At 39.4% G+C, this 14,526-nt stretch overlaps 1 non-coding gene across 1 annotated transcript; it reads right to left on the bottom strand.

Moving 5' to 3' along the window:
- Nucleotides 1–12,636: 12,636 nt before the first annotated feature.
- On the bottom strand, nt 12,637–12,743 carry LOC148871600 (small nucleolar RNA R71). Its single transcript, XR_016108555.1, has one exon. It is a non-coding gene; the product is annotated as a small nucleolar RNA R71 (small nucleolar RNA).
- Between the last annotated feature and the right edge of the window lie 1,783 nt (nt 12,744–14,526).

Raw genomic sequence — 14,526 nt, 5'->3', positions numbered from 1 at the left:
TTGGCTCCATGCACCCTATGTGGTTTCCCACATTTCCAGAGACAATTTGCAGTCTCCGTCATTGAGATGGGAGGGAAACCTCAGAGATGAATAAATGGGAATGGAACATAGATTTAAAGCCATATCCATGTAGATAACATGAATCAAATTAGGTTGTGGACTGATGTTTGCTCTTTTATTAGAAAATGGCAAACGGACAATTTGCAAAGCTTCTTGATGACAACAAGCTTAAGGGCCCAAACTATTCCGACTGGTACAGTAAACTTATGCTGGTCTTAACCTCTGAAAAATTGGATAAGGTGGCCAAGAATCCTGCTCTAGATCGTCCGGGAGATAGGGCTTCTAAGGTTCGGAGAAGGGAATACCAAGAATGGGAGGAGAGAAATTCCCTGGCCCACTGCTATATCATTGCCTTGTTGGTAGGATTAGTTCAAAGAAGATCAAGACTCCCTAAAGATAAGATGATCTCCTAGAAGGAGTTGGAAAATAGCCCTCTCCTTTGGATATATAAAGAGGGGGCGAACCAGCTCTAGCATGACTCATTCCAAGATCCAAGAGATCCTCAAGAGGCCAAGAAGCTCAAGGAAGCAGTCCGGCTATGGAGAAGAAAGGCATGGAGATTGCGTAGATCATGAGTAGCTAAGCTTCTTTTTCTGGTTCAAGGGGGGAGGTTCGATTGTGTCATTGTGAGGTTCTATAGTTACTTTATTTTCTTGCTTTCTAATTCAAGGATTCACTGATTCTTGTGCATATTTTTATTGGATGTTGATGTTAATTAGTTTGACAAACTGAATTAATGTTGATTTTCCTATTGCTATCCATGATTTTGGTGATCCGTAATTGTCACGAATAATGGTATAAATAGCAATTAGGTTGATATCTTTTTGGGTCAATTGTTCGTGATAGCCTTTGACCAACGTTTTATCATGGTTCAACCTAAAGGAATCGATGGAACAAAATTCAATAATTGCAGCTATCTCAATTATTGTTATTTTGGTTTAACTGTTTTCACAAATCTTAATGCTATCATTGTTTAACATGGAACGCTATCGTACCCAGTTGAGTGGTGATAATTGTTGATTGAATGCTGGGTTTGGTCAATTGAATTAGGAAAACACAAGGTTTATTATGGCTATCCTAGTAAATCTAAGGTTAAATGCTTGAATTGCAATAATGCTGAATTGTACCTAGGATCGATGGCCAATCGATTCAACCCGAACCCTTGAACCAGAATTCGGTAAGACTGATTTTTTTCTTGTTTGCTTAGTTTGTTATTCTTTTAATTTTAGTTATTAAATTTTTCCACACAATTACTTCATCCATTCGGCTAAGAGATTACTGAATTGCTCCTTGTGGGATTCGACCTAGTACCACTTTTAGTACAAATATTTTATTGTGGGACTAGTACTAATTTTGAGGGCTTCGACAAACCCGTCAATCTACAAGAGGAAGAAGGGCTCCGATGGCAGGATTGAGACCTACAAAGCTCGTCTGGTGGCGAAAGGGTATACTCAGAATGGAGGCATTGATTATGAGGAAACATTTTCGCCCGTTGCCATGATTAAATCCATTAGGATTCTGCTAGCTATAGCAGCGTACCATGACTACGAGATTTGGCAGATGGATGTCAAAACGGCATTCCTAAATGGAGATCTTAGTGAAGATATCTACATGTAGCAGCCACAAGGCTTCATAGCTGCTGGTCAGGAACACATGGTATGTAAACTTAATAGATCCATATATGGACTTAAGTAGGCTTCTAGGAGTTGGAACATCCATTTTGATTATGCCGTCAAAATGTGACTTTGAGAAAAATCCGGATGAACCCTGTGTTTATAGGAAGTCCAGTGGGGATAAGATCACCTTTTTAGTGTTGTACGTGGACAATATCCTACTCATTGGGAATGATTTGGAATGTTGGCTTCGATCAAGGTATGGCTATCACAGCAGTTCTCCATGAAAGATCTTGGAGAAGCTTCATATATACTAGGTCTTCGACTCTATAGAGATAGATAGAAACAGATAATTGGATTATCACAGGCTACTTACATTGACAAAATTGTCAAAAGATACAGCATGGAGAACTCCAAGAAAGGAAACATTCCTTTCAGGCATGGAGTCACTCTCTCCAAGAAGATGTCTCCCAAGACTTCTGAGGAGATTGAGGGCATGAGAGAGGTTTCCTATGCCTCAGCCGTAGGGAGCATCATGTATGCCATGTTGTGCACTCGCCCGGACATTGCTCAGGCAGTGAGTGTGGTAAGCATATTCCATGCCAACCCAGGGCAGGAGCATTGGACTGCTGTGAAGAACATACTTAAATACCTTCGAAGGACAAAAGAGTTTTGTCTGGTATTCGATAGTAGTTCACTACAAGTTCTAGGGTATACTGATGCAGATTTCCAGTTAGATCCAGATGATAGAAAGTCCACATCTGGGTATGTTTTCACGATAGAATCGTGTGCTGTTTGCTGGAAAATATGCAAACAGGGGTCCACTGCAGATTCCACAACCGAGGCCGAGTACATTGCTGTAAGTGAAGCTGCCAAAGAAGCTGTGTGGATGAAGAAATTCAAACACGAGTTGGGAGTGATTCCGTCCAACACATCACCCATCCCATTGTTGTGTGACAACAATGGAGCGATCGCCCAGGCTAAAGAGCCTCGGGCCCACTCGAAGTCCAAGCACATCAAGAGGAAGTACCACGTACTATGGGAGATCATTGGTAGAGGGGACGTCCTAATTAAGAAGGTAACATCAGCGGATAATGTGGTAGACCCATTGACTAAGCCACTGATACAGAAGGTGTTTGAGAAACATGTGGAAAGTATGGGACTCTGGCTTGTACCAAATTGGACATAAGTGCAAGTGGGAGATGTTAGACAGTTTTGTGTGCCCTTAGCTTCAATCCGATTTGATGTACTTTTGTTATTTAGTGTAAATAAATAAAGTGCATGTTTGATTCATGCTGTTTGGTATAATTCTGTGGAAAACCCTAAAACTGGAGACTTATAGAGACTCGTGTTAGTTTTAAATGTTCACAGCCGATTGAATAAGTCTGGGCAGATTTATCTTGCCAAGGCTGATATTGGTGTGCCACCAAGTGTTGGGATGGCCTGTCTCGGCCACCAGGGTAAGACCCAAGGCACATGCAGTATGGGATTACTCGATGGCCAGACCACAGTACCTGGGTTTTTATAAGATGGCTTGGCCCAAGGACCACTTAATGTAAGTGTTGGGCCCATAGGGTCCATGTGATGGGCTCAGGGGTTCACTGAGTTTTTCAGTGAATTTGGCTGGGCCTTGTAATAAAGGCTGGGCCGAACCCATGTGGCTGGTGTGTAAATCAATGTTTAGGTCCCATGCCATACAAAGAAGCCCAACTGGGCAGCAGATTGGAAACTAGTTAAGCATTGAACACTTACTGGGCCAAAAGCCCATTACGAGCTGGGCTGATATGATCGCCCATCTATGGGGCGAATCTGAGATTAATGTTAGCAAAAGGATTGGGCCTTTAACCTTATCCATTATGGGAGACCAAATTCAAATCAGATTTGAATCTAGTAACCTCCTGATAAGATTAGGAGTAAGCTAACTTAATCTGGAGATAGGATTAAGATAATCCCCTATCCAAATACTGATTTGGATTGGGATAACTCCTAATTTAGGAGGTTTCTTAATCAAGAAGAAAGAGGGAAAAACCCTAAGAGAGAAAAGAGATTTTTGAATCAAGGGTTCAAGCAAGAAAAGCATCCTGCGAACTGAGATTAGATCTCATACACACTCCAGAGAGAAGAGAAGCAATTCAACCATCTTCGTCCCAAGAGTTCTCCTCCAGCCGCTGCCATTCCTTTTTGCAAGATTTGATCTTTGTAGAAGGAAGAAATCAAGAAATCAATTCTTGACATCAGTCTTGCAGAAAAGGCTATAAAAGATTTGGTGCTCAGAGTTTCTAGAGGGTTCTTGAGAATGATCCAATGTGTAAGAGGCACTCTGCTGGTTCCTTTCCACCTACAGCTATGTCATCTTCAGCAGGAGCGGATCTTGGTGTCCTCTTTGGGTCTGAACACCAACTTTGGGAGATACTATTTCTCCGGATTAGGTATAATCCTCCCTTTTGTTTTTAGTTCAAATCTGGTTCGATTATGGTGTAAGTAGGATCCTTGAATATTGTATTCTAAATTTAGGGAATATGATTCCCAGTTGGGAGAAGGTAGGTAAAATTTTGAAATTCGCCCACCCATTCCGTAATCTTTTTGGTGTCCATAAGATAGATCCTACCATTCTTTCAGAGAGCTCAGGTTCAGTGGGAGGTGTCCCACAGGTTCTAGGTATTGACCAACCTAGAAGATCTACTCGGGTATCCAGGCCACCAGTCCGTTTTTGTTATGATCAAGATAGTTACCTGGTGGAAACCTTGACTAGTGAGGAGGATCCTGTGACTTATGCGGAAACTATGTTGGACATAGATTCCCTGAAGTGGGTAGATGCCATGAGAGCTGAGATGGACTCAATGGAGACCAATGTAGTTTGGACTCTAGTAGATCCGCCCCCCGGGGTAAAAGCAATTGGTTGCAAATGGATCTATAAGAGGAAGAAGGGCCCTGGTGGTAAGGTTGAGACCTACATAGCTCGTTTAGTAGCGAAAGGGTATACTCAGAAAAAGGGCATCGATTATGAGGAAACCTTTTCGCCCGTGGCCATGCTTAAATCCATTCGGATCTTGCTAGCTGTAGCAGCATACCATGATTACGAGATTTGGCAAATGGATGTCAAAATTGCGTTCTTGAATTCAGATCTTACTGAATGCAGCAATGACAAGGTTTCATAGTTGCGGGTCAGGAACACAATGTAAGTTAAATAGATCCATATATGGACTTAAGCAAGATTCTAGGATTTGGAACATCCGGTTTGACTCTACCATCAAAAAGTTTGACTTTGAGCAAAATCTGAATGAGCCCTATGATTACAGGAAGTCCAGTGGGGATAAGGTTACATTCCTGGTTCTGTATGTAGATGACATTCTACTAATTGGGAATGACGTAGAAATGTTGACTATGGTGAAAGTATGACTTTCACAGCAATTCTCCATGAAAGATCTAGGAGAAGCCTCCTATATACTAGGTCTTTGACTCTATAGAGATAGATCAAAGCGGATAATAGGATTATCCCAATCTGCTTACATTGACAAAATTGTCAAGAGATACAACATGGAGAACTCCTAGAAATGTTCCTTTTAGGCACGGTGTCACTCTCTCCAAGAAGATGTCTCCCAAGACTTCTGAAGAGATTGGGGGCATGAAGGGCGTTCCCTATGCCTCAGTCGTAGGAAGCATCATGTATGCTATGATGTGAACTCGTCCTGACATTGCTCAGGCAGTGAGTTGGTAAGCAGATTCCAGGCCAACCCAGGGTAGGAGCACTTGACCGCTGTGAAAAAAATACTTAAGTACCTTCGAAGGACAAAAGAGTTTTGTTTGATATTTGATGGAAGCTCACTACATCTGGGTAAGTTTTCATGATGGATCATGTGTTGTTTGCTAGAAAAGCAGCAAATAGGGGTCCACGAAAAACTCCAAAACCGAAGCAAAAAACATAGCCGCAAGTGAAGCTGCCAAGGAAGCCATGTGGATGAAAAAGTTCATTCACGAATTGGGAGTAGTTCTATCCAACACATCACCCATCCTGTTGTTGTGTGACAACAATGGAGCTATCGCTCAGGCGAAGAAGCCACGAGCCCACTCAAAGTCAAGGCACATCAAGAGGAAGTACCACGTATTGCGGGAGATTGTTGGAAGGGAGGACGTCCTGAAGGTAGCATCAGCGAAGAATGTAGCAGACCCATTGACTAAGCCACTCACAAAGAAAGTGTTTGAGAAACACGTGGAAAGTCTAGGACTCTTGCTTATACCAGATTGGACCTAAGTGCAAGTGGGAGTTGTTAGATAGTGTATGCCCTTAGCTCCAATCAGATTGATGTACATTATGGCATTTATTGTAAAGGAATAAAGTACATATTTGATTCATGTTATTGTGGTGTGTTTCTGTGTTATACCCTTAAACTGGACACTTAACGAGACTCGTGTTAGTTTAGAATGTTCACAGCCGTTGGATAAATCTGGGGAGATTTATCATGTTAAGGCTGACACATGTGTGTCGCCAAGTGTTAGGGTGGCTTGTCTCAATTGCCAGGTTGAGACCCGAGGTACATGCAGTGTAGGTTTACTTGAAACCCTGAATAGGACTAGATTTCTAGTATTGCCCTGGACCTTGGTGATTAATGGGCAAAACTGGAAAGTTACACCTGACCCCTAGACTCGATTATGATACTACACTAGGTGTCGGATTGGGTTGTCTTTGATGTGCCAATCAGTGAGATCCTTAGCGGGGGTCAAAACCTAGGTATGTTGGGACAGTCCGAGAATTCATCTGAGTTAGTGATCATAGTGACAGGATCAACCCTTTTGTTGGACAAAGGTAATGATCGGTGATGCACTCTCTCTGATGGAAACCAAGACCGCCGACAGTCGATTTCAATCATTGAAATTTGTTTTTGCAAAATATATTTATTTATATATATATATTATGGTTTCAAAATGTTTGCAAAAGGTTTTTAATTCCCGGGATCCATGTGAGTAGAGAGTGCAGCACTGTTCCAAGCAGCAGAGGGAGAGGTCCCCTCTTGTTGGGCAGTGCATGATCATTATGGGCTGAGAGGTTAAGTGTAAGACCATTGAGGGTAATACCTGATGGGCTAATCTTGCATCTGCACATAGTCCCTGGGCTTTTACATGGTGGCTTGGCCCAGGGACCACTTAGTGTAAGTTTTGGGCCCATTAGGAGCCCATGTGAGGGGCTCAGGGGGTGCACTGTCCATAACAGTGTATTTGGCCAGGCCTTATAACAGAGGTTGGGCTGAACCCATGTGGCTAATGTGTAGATCAATGTTTGGGTCCCGTACCAAGACTTTAAGGGCCTAAAGCCCATTTCGAATTGGGCTGATTTGATCAGTTAAATAAAGGGGTGGATCTGAGATTAGATTAGCAGATAGGATAGGGTCTTAACCCTATCCACTCAGTGAATCCAAATCTAACTACAGATTCAGATCTGAAAACCTCCTAATAAGATTAGGAGAGGGCTGATCTAATATGTAGATAAGATAAGGGTCTATCCTTATCACTTAAAGGGAATTCATATCCAAATATGATTTGGATCAGCAACTCCTAATGGAATTAGGAGCTGGTCCCTTTAAGGTTATAAAAGGTGGAGGGGGCGGCAACATCTTAGAAGATCACATCCTCACTTTCAGAGCAAGAGTTATAGAAGAGAGAACACAGCATCACTACACTATTTTCTCTCTGCCGCCTTCTTCCTACCGCTGCCGCCACACTACCAGTTCGATCTCCTCTTTCAAGCAGGAAAGATCAAGATTAGATCTTGATATCAGCCTTTGGAGAAAGGCTAATCTGAAGTTGTACTCATAACCTCCAGCGAATTCTTGCGAAGGGTTTGGTTCGTTGGACGAACATTGCTGATTCCGCTCCAACATTCACTGTGTCATCTTTAGTGGGAGCGGTTTTTGGAGTTTTTCTTTGGGGTGAACACCTTCGTTGGGAGATATTGTTTCTCTGTATCAGGTATATCTCTCTCCCGCTTCTGGTTTTAGATCTGGTTTGATTTAGGGTTCAGTACTGATCCTTGAAAATGTAGATTTTCTAAAACAGGGAATGTGATTCTCAGATGAGGGGAGAAGAAATTTTTGAAATTCCGCCCAACCTTCCCGTAGGGTTCGACCATCCATATGATGGATCTCTCATTCCTTCAAATACCAACATCAGAAAATGGGGAAATGGGAAAATTGGATTCATGCTCCTCTATAAAAACCTTATCAAAATTCTTTGATTCCCCACAAGAACAACAAAAAATTTCAATTTTCTTTTCGTCTGCAAATTTTTCCATAAGATATTCTATGCTAAACCTTCCATGGTCCTAGGTTTGAGCACTGAGACTTGTAAGATATCAACAAGAGATAATAAAATCCTCCATTTTCCTCTAAAATATGAAAATGACTCTGGTTGAATGGCAACAAAATCCATGGTTCTGGGTTTGAGCACCGGGACGTAGACATTGTAAGATATCAGTTGGAAGCAACCGAATCCTCTCAAGCATGAAGCTGGAGGCAAACTAGATGCTAAGATATCAACTGGACTAGTTGGGGATAAAGCTAGAAGATAACAAAAGGAGAGGGAATCAGGAGAGACTCGGGAGGCAAAAATGGGAATCCGAGAATTTTTTGAAGGTTGTTAATTGGAGGTGTCTTTTTGTTGTCCAATCTATAGTTTTGACGGTTCTGGTAGTTCCAGCGAAGAGAATGAGAGGGAAAGGGAGAGATTCGAGTAATCTACAATGAGGGCAAAATAGTCTTTTCATATCTCTGTTGACGCATGTTAATGAGCAAGAAGGATTAGTCAATTATCAGAAATAGTAGGGATAGAATTAGTCAATTTTCAAACAGTAAAGGTACACTTAGTCAATTAGCTAAACCATAAGGGCAGTTTAAGAAATTTACCCTAATTATATTTATTTCGAAGTCCCTCACAACATCAAAGCACCTTGTGGCAATAAAGTCCTTCATGGTACCAAAGCCCTTCATGGAAAAATATCAATGTTTCATGAATAATTGCATCATAGCATAGCATGGTTTTTGTTAATTTGCTTCATGACATAGCACATCCTAGATACATAAATTGTTACTATTCCAGTTAAAAATCATTAACTCCTCATCAAGTTTTAGTTTAAAAATCATTGAGCTCTCATCTGAATTAAATCTATTTCAAAGTCCCTCATGGCATCAAACTCCCTTGTGGCATTAAAGTTCATTATGACATTAAAGTCATTCATGACACCAAAGTCCCTCATGAGAGAACATCAATGTTTTGTGTATAGTTGCATCAGGGCATAACATGACCTTTGTTGATTTGCATCACGGCATAGCGCATCCTAGATACAAAAATGATTACTGCTTCAGTTAAAGACCATTACCTCTTCAAGTTCCAGTAAAAAATCATTCACCTGAGTCAAATCTGTTTCAAAGTCCCTTGCGACAAAATATTAATGTCTTGTGGATAATTGCATCATTGCATAGTAGGGCTTTTATTGATTTGCTTTGTGGTATAACACATCCTAGATACAAAAATCATTATTGCTTCAGCTAAAGATCATTACCTCATCAAGTTTCAATAAAAAATCATTCATCTGAGTCAAATATGTTTCAATTTCCCCCTGTGGCATTAAAATCTGTTATAGCACTAAAGTCTTTCATGGCACCAAAGTCCCTTGGGGTAAAAGAGCAATATTTTGTAGATATTTGCATCATTGTATAACATAGCTTTTGTTGATTTGCATCGCGGCCTAACACATATTATACATGGAAACCATCTGTTTCAATCATTAACTTCTCATTTGAATTATCTTAATATCAAATTCTCTTGTGGCATTAAAGACCGTTATGACATTAAAGTCATTCATGGAACCAAAGTCTCTTGCGGTGGAATATCAATGTTTTGTGGGTAATTGCATCATGGCGTAGCTTGACCTTTGTTGATTTGCATCACGTCTTAACGCACATCCAACATAAAAATATCAGTATTTCAATTGAAAGTCATTAGCCTCTCATTTGAATTAAGTAAGCATCAAAGTCCTTCATGGTAGTAAAGTCTGTTACAACATTAAAGTCCTTCATGGCAGAAAAGTCTCCAGTGGCATCAAAGTCTCTTGTGGCTGAAAAATCAATATCAATTCCTCGTCTTTAATCATAAGAATATCAACATTTCAATTATAAATCATTAACTTCCCATTTGAATTGTATTTATTTTAAAGTCCATTGTAGCATCAAAGTCCCTTGCAACATCAGAAGTCTCTTGTGGCATCAAAGTCCTTCATGGTAATAAAGTCCCTCGCAACCAATATATTAGCATTTCATTGTTCATTTTTAGCTTACTGTAGATTGTTATTTCCATTGTGACATAGCGCACATTAGACATGGAAATCTCAGTTTCAATTAGAAATCATTAATTGTTCATTTGAATTATATATGCTTCAAAGTCATTTCCATCACTAAAGTCCCTTGTGGCAACAAAGTCCTTCGTAGAGAACAAATTAAAATTGTAACATGCTTATCGTTGATTTCCTGGCATACAGTAAATTATTGATTGTACCATGACATAACACGCATTTTATCATCATCAATGTTTTTATTGCAACACATATCATGACTCAAAAAAAATGAATGATGATCAAAATGAAAAATAAAAATGATGACAACGAGATTTGATAAGAGGTCTAGAAATTTCATAACCTTTGATGATCTCCTTATTGTGTTAAAATTCCTCATCATCCGCCAAGGAGCACAAAAGAAAATAATGGCTCAGGACATCATATTAATCATGCATTATTATCTTAATGAATATTCTTGCACACTTGAAAGCACAACACTTTGCACCATCATTAGATTTATCGAGTGTTTGGAAAAAATTTTTGAGCGTGAACTACTCATACATGGATGGTTGCTTCTTGCCTAACCAAAGAGTAGTTACGCTACATTAATCACAGGACCTCTGCCAAGTTTTCAAAGTGTTTTACAAAGGCTTTTAAAAAGTTTTCTGAAGAATATTTGTTTGTGTTTGTGATTGCAATTTGCAATGAGCTTAAATATCTTGTTTTAAGTTGTTTTTCGTGTTATGTTTTGATCAACTTTTAATGCCTTCCTTTACGACAAATGCATCCTGATTTCGTAAGGTTTTTGATATCTACGAGGGGTTGTTTTTCCAAAAAAGTAAGTAGTTCTCATATTATGAGTTGTTTCTTATATGTTTTTTCTTTATGGCAAATGTGCCCTGACTCCATAAGTTTTCTAATACCTAGGAGGGGCTACTCTATTGAAAGTGAATTTTTTGAACATTATGAGTTTATTTTGATGTTTTCCTTTACGGTAAATGTACCCTGATTCCTGTATTTTGGGCATATATTTCTCTACAAATGTCGAAATTAAATGATTCATTAGGCTATGGACAGCTAAGAGATAGGGCTACAATTCATCTATTGATAACTTCCTCTAAACCAATATCTATTCAGGAGAAAATTGGGGGATAAGACACGGATCCGGGCTGAATAGATTGAGGAGTCTAGCAGCACAATAAAAAGGAAAAATCTAACCTAAAAGGGGGACAACTTCTAGAGGATATTTTGGCATTATTTTCTAGAGGGGAGAATGGCATCCAAGTGCGGCTAAAGCTCCAACAAGGCTAGGGAGGATCTTGATCGATGAGTTTTACTTGTTATTTTACTTTCATTCATTGAGAGATTTCATTGTTTAATTATGTTCTTGAGAGATTTCTTTTATTATTTTGATAAACCCTAAAGTTATATTCTTCAATTTCCATATAAGATTAGTCATGCTATTTTTATGTTCAATTTGTTAGAAAATAATTGATTGGGTAGATTTATTTTATGAGTTGATCCTTGACTGCAATACTGTCAATCTGGCATTTTGTCATTCTTGAGTAGCTTGTAAGAATAGATCATTCTGTTCTTCATCAAAAACTAATTCTCTTAGAACAAATACTTTTGTTCTTGTCGTTGATTTCAAAGTTATATTTTTTGATTGTTCATTTGGGATGTGAAACTTGCAATTGAGTAAAAAATAGGAATCAAAGTCGAGACCAGTTAAGCAAATGGATCAAGTGAATCTCGAAGCCTTGTTCATCATAATACTACATTTCATCCTTTAATCATCATTACTTTTATTCAAATATTTTTGCTCTTCTTTTTATTTTTAGAAAATCATTTTTTCTAGGTTATTCACGCTTAGAATAACTCCTTTTGTTGCTTTAATTAGCTTCTCTATGGCTTCGACACCTAAAGCTACGCTTCAATCCCATCTTTTAGCCAAGGGTAATAATTTTGGGCAAGACACAAAATTTGGAGCCATTGCCACGGAAGCCAAACCAACAACTGAGTTTGAACATTATTTACTTCTCTTTTATTTTCTTTGTTTGTTTCATTTTCTTTAGTTGTATTTTATTTTCTTGATCTTATTTTCTGTTTCTTCTTTTTATAAGCCATAAAAAAGGGAGTTGAGGGTGTACGAATAGACCAATGGACAAAAGAGGGAGATTTGTTAGACAGATACGAATAGACCCACCACCACTCCCTAAAGAAGAAGTAGCATTTAGTTCATCCTTTGATTCTGAAACCATGAGTCAACATGAGGACAACCCTGTTAGATCTTTAAAAGACTACCTGCACCCCACTCAGTTAGCCACACCATCATGCATTATGTTTCCTCCGAATACACCACAAATTGAGTTCAAACCTGGAATGATCCAACTCTTGCCTAATTTCCATGGTTTAGACAGTGAGAATCCATATGTGCACATTAGGGAATTTGAAGAGGTAATGACCATCTTTCATAACTGAGCTGATATTGCAAACATTGTTATGCTGAATTTTTTCCCTTTTTCCTTGAAAGAGATAGCTAAGAGTTGGCTATACTCCTTGAGACCGAGATCCATAGGTACATGGGCGAAGATGACCCAAACTTTCTTTAACAAGTACTTTCCGCACCATAAGACCAACAACCTTAAGAGACAAATCTCAACATTTTCTCAAAATGATAGTGAAACCCAATACCAAGCCTGAGAGAGATTCAAGGAGCTACAAAACCTATGTTCGCACCATGGGTATGAAAGTTGGAGGCTAGTTAGTTATTTTTATGAGGTTTAACTAGTAGGGAGTGCCAATTCATAGAGATGATGTGTAATGTCGAGTTTTGGCAAAATGATCCTAAAGAAGCCTTGGATTACTCGAATGAGTTACTTGAGAAAGCCCACACTTGGACTGGACCTAGTGCTACTGATAGTACTAATAGGTCACGTCCAACAGGGATTTACCATCTTAAGGAGAATGACAACCTCAAAGCCCAATTACAAGTTGTAACTAGGGAACTTGAGGCCTTAAATATGAGAAATAATAAAGTCACCAACACTATTGCCAGGGTAGAAATTTAAACTTCATGTTTTGTCTGTGGGGGATTGGATCATTTAGGTCAGGATTGCCCAACCTATGGTGAGATGAGAGAGGTTTATGAGGAACAGTGTAATGCCTTAGGAAAGTATAGGAAACCTTTCTCACCCTATTCAGAGACCTACAAGCCTAGCTAGAGGAACCATCCCAACTTTAGTTGGAAGGCTGATCAGAACCAACCTACATCGTCCAACAATAATTGGAGTGTAGAGGCGCAACCATCCAAATTTCATCCTACACCTCAATACAATGCTCGACCGAATAGGAATTCTTTAGAGGAAACACTTTAAGCATTTATGGAGGCAAAGAATAAGGCTAACCAAAAGTTTGAATATGTTCTTGCGTAGGTGGTTGAAGAGAAAAATGATATCAAGAGTTAGATAACTAAGCTTACCAATGCTCTTACTATACAAGAGAGAGGCAAAATTCCATCTCAGCCTCAGACCAATCCGAAGGGGTCACATATGGTACAGGGATCCACCTCTGATCCGAAGAACATTAAGGGGGTCCACACCATCACTACTTGTAGTGGTAAGTTTTTAGGTGGGCCTTTGCCAAGCCCACCTCACACAAATGTCACCACTTCGAGTAGAACTGAAGATGCCCCATCAAAAGATCCAGAAAAGGAGGCTACAATACAAGTGCCCTTTCCCCAAGCTCTTAGATCTGGAGGAAAAATTTTAGACAACCAAGGTGAGATTTTGGAACATTTGAAAGAAGTTAATATTAATCTACCTTTGTTGCATGTGATTAAGCAGGTACCGGCTTATGCCAAGGTGATTAAGGATCTGTGTACCATAAAAAGGAGACACCATGTCAAGAAAACTACATTTCTGACAAAACAGATAAGTGCGGTGATTGAGTAGAGAACACCGCCAAAGTACAAAGATCCAAGGTGCCCCACAATTACCTGTCATATTGGGACACAAGAATTCGGTCGAGCTCCCTTGGACCTAAGAGCATGTGTAAATTTAATTCCTTATTCAGTTCACTTGCAGTTAGGTCTTGGAGAGATAAAACCCACATTCGTGGTGTTACAGTTGGTTGACCGTTCTATTCAGAAACCAAAGGGGATAGTGGAAAATGTTTTGCTTTAGATTGATAAATTCTATTATGTTGTTGATTTTCTGGTTTTAGATACTCAATTTGTAGTTGACAGTGAGTCGAAGATTCCGCTTATTTTAGGAAGGCCATTCCTTGCTACAGCCAATGCTCTTATTAATTATAGGAATGGTTTGGTGAAGCTTTCATTTGGGAATATGACTCTTGAGTTGAACATTTTTCATGTTGGTAAGCAGCTCCAAGATGAGGACAAGTGTTATTATACCTACATGATAGACTCTCTCATTACAGAGGAAGTAGATGAAAGGGAAAATTCTGAATTTTTGTTTTATCCCATTAATGATGTTTCTAATATTTCCTCTACTTCTAATGATATGCAGG

Source organism: Nelumbo lutea, chromosome 2 (assembly GCF_056320005.1).
Source record: "Nelumbo lutea isolate HS-2025 chromosome 2, American lotus-T2T, whole genome shotgun sequence".
Lineage (NCBI taxonomy): Eukaryota > Viridiplantae > Streptophyta > Magnoliopsida > Proteales > Nelumbonaceae > Nelumbo > Nelumbo lutea.
Note: the sequence above shows the minus strand (reverse complement) of the source record. Positions and strands in the feature narration are given on the sequence as shown.